The sequence below is a fragment of the Ornithodoros turicata genome, chromosome 5 (assembly GCF_037126465.1).
Source record: "Ornithodoros turicata isolate Travis chromosome 5, ASM3712646v1, whole genome shotgun sequence".
NCBI lineage: Eukaryota > Metazoa > Arthropoda > Arachnida > Ixodida > Argasidae > Ornithodoros > Ornithodoros turicata.
Window position 1 is genome coordinate 10,146,967 of NC_088205.1, and position 3,360 is coordinate 10,150,326.

A 3,360-nucleotide genomic window follows, 5' to 3' on the forward strand; every position below is an offset into this window, starting at 1 on the left:
CGCAAGCAGATCAGGAACAGAAGACTATAAATAATGGGTACTGAATACATACTCCAAATTATTAACGCAGTGAGGAACGACGACGAAGATAAGACGTTCGAAAAATGACGATACGAAGAGTATAACGAAAGGATGTAGGCGCTTGTGTTGATGTACTCTCGAGACCGGAATGAGATTAAGGAAAATCGGATAGAAAATAAGCATAATGACATAATGGGTAACGACATAACAAAACAAGAAGTGGAAGCGTAAAGCAATGACAATTGTCTGTAGTAAAACAAAAGAGTGAACAGAATAGGTTAAGCGCAGTAAAACATGCAGAAAAATTCGTCCCGCGGACTTGTCTGATCGGCAGTCATGCGTATACTTTTTTTTAAATGCTCGGAAATATTAGCTTCGCCATAACAGACCTTATCATGAATTGGGTATTGTCTTAGGAAGACCTATTTTGTGCATGAAGCGGTGGTGCAGGAGGCATGCACCGTGTGCGTGCCTTGCGTTCATAAAGTTGGTGCAGAGCACGGCTGCATTCCAACGTCTTTCTTGCAGAAGCACGAAGAAGTTTGATCCATAGGTTGATACCCAATTTACAACGATGTATTTCAGAATATATATCCATCGATCATTCTACGACTTACTGTACACCTGCGGTCATTGAAATTTCTTTTACCTCAACTTGATTTTTTCCTCACAGAGGGAAAATAAAGTTAACATGAGATCATACAGTTGCAAGGTGCAAGTAATTTTACAGTCACATGAAATTTACCGTTATTTTCTGCACCTAAAAAAATACGCTATTGAGGCAACAAACGTAACACGTTATTACTCATCCCATAATCGTCGTTATTTCATATAGAAAATTTATGTGCATGCGAGGTGCATCGTTAACCCTAGACTCACGGAATGGTCTGTAGAGTGTCCCCCCCCCCCCCCCCCGCCCGCCCTGTAGGGTGTTGCACGCGAATACACAAATCGGAAACGATGCATCCGTTCAGAACAACACCGATAACGCATTCTTTGAGGCTTCAGTAATTCTAGTGTCCTTCCTTCGTATCTTCACAAGCGAACGTAGTCTGCCGCCGAACCCTGCAAAACTATGTTCGTGATGTTCTCGAGAACTTGTATCACCTCCGTTGTCGAAGAAACGGTCACGTTGGTCGAGAAACTTTCGTTGAGTCTTCGAGGCTCTCTCATTCCACGTCCTCTGCGTCGAGATAAAAATAGAAACTTGGTATACCTGTTCAGTGGAAGAACAGTTTCGGCGCGAAGTTCGGGCGTTTCCGTTGTATTTGTCTCTTGGAAACGATCAGCGCGTGTACACAGAGGAACGTGGGGTAAAGAATGAGGAAGGTGATATAGACACTTCCTTCTTTTCGTCTCCATCAGTAATGTCAGTAAATGAAGTTAGAAAAAGAACGAAAGGTTAGAAAAGTACATGAAGCAACACCCCTACACACAGCGCACTTTTAGCTTTCCATTAGTCCTTTTGCATTATATAATTCCTTTAATGCTTAATACTCATTCTTGGTCCTTTTGCATTATAGAGTTCCTTTAACGCTCAGCAAATTTAAAAGCAATATTTCATTTAGTGCTCTTTAGTTTCGGCTGAACAGTGTTACCGTATGGATCAGCGACACCTACCCCGCGTGGCTACATTGGTTCACTTAGGAATTAAACGAGTTTAATTTTTGCCGTTTAAGCGAACTGTCAAGATGGAAGTTCATTGCGGTGTTGTCAATCTGTTAGCTCTTTGGATCTTTCTCTAATGTTGTTCAAATTATATCTCACAGAGCTTGTTCTAGTGCTTCATTCCCACGGACGTATTTCAGAAACAGTAATTCCTCCCGCGTCTTTTGTACGTTATTTGTTCTTCACAAGGATGTAATCTACTCATGCGGTCAACCGTGCCCTCCCTTATCGCTTACTGCGAGAAACATGTCCACGATTGGAATGTAAGTATCCTCAATGCAGGTGTCCGTATTAGTCAAATGTCTTGCCGCCTTTCAAATGTCTTGCCGCCTCAGTCGTGACAGGTCCCGCCAAATTAGTATTGCCGCCTTTGTTCTCCGGCAAAACGTCTAAGCGTTGCCTGATCCGATTTAAATAAATCGAAGGAGCACGTTTACAGGGTTAGCTTAACTAAGCCTTACCTGACAGCCTGAAGCAGCAGGATCGCCGACACTGCCCCTGCTCCCATGAGGGTCAGGAGAAAAAGGACGACCACGATGGACGGAGACCAGGGCCCACATGCATATCTTGCCCTTGTGAAAACACTCGTATCCAGCGGATTGGACGACGTGTTTGCGTTCCTGCTGCTTGCAGTAAGATTGGGCAAGAATCTTAAGAAGGCCTTCGAGACGTTCGTATTCCGGTTCGAGCGAGGGTGCTTTAGAGGCATGACAGGAAAACGTTCTCGTGATAGGAATTGCGAAGGGTATTGCGGAACAATGGGGCGAATTCGTAAATATGATCGGAACTGATAATGATGTGGATGATGATGGGAATCATCTTCTTCCTCTTCCTCGCGAATTAGTAATGGAGATTGGCGAGGACGATTGGGTGGAATCACGTCCTTCTTGTCATCCGTTACCAGCTCGCGTATCCGAACGGGCAGAGTGCTAACCATGTCACGTCGAGACTGGGAGGCGTCCGAGTTTGAATCCCGGTGCCGGCTGTGCCATGGCTAAAGATGAGTGCGCTGCGGGTATACCCACGGATACGCGCGGGTACCCGCGCAAGTTTCTTATTTGCGGGTACACATTTCCGTGTCATCGCGGGTTGTGGGTAAGGTGCGGGTATACCCGCCCTACCTCCGCGGATCACGCGGGTATACCCGCAATACCCGCATGTGCAAAACCAACCCGTCGGATTTTGGTGTATGTGACCCGATTTATGGCGAACATTTGGCCGAAAATACTTTCCAAGGCGTTCCATATCCAGTTCATCATCTCAAAATAAAGTTGTCGTTTGCCACATAGGGTTAACTTAGGCTATCTTTCGACACCAAGACTTTATGGCCATAGTTGTCGATGCGCCATAAAAATCCTAATCATCATCATCATCATCTTCGACACCAAGACTGGTACACTTCGCAGCAGTGAGCTGCCAACCATGTCAGCAGTCGCCACAGCATACGCGTTGGAAAAGTGGCCCGCTAACGGACAGTGTCCTCAGCATCAATAAATCGTTTCGTGCTGTCGCGATCACGTGGCAAAACTAAAACATGCGAACGTGCGGGTGCGGATGCGGGTTGAGTCAATGACATTGCTGCGGGTGCGGGTGCAGATGCGGGTTGTGCCACCGCTGGAGCGGTGCGGTTGCGGGTACAAATTTCATACCCGCACTTATCTCTAGCCATGG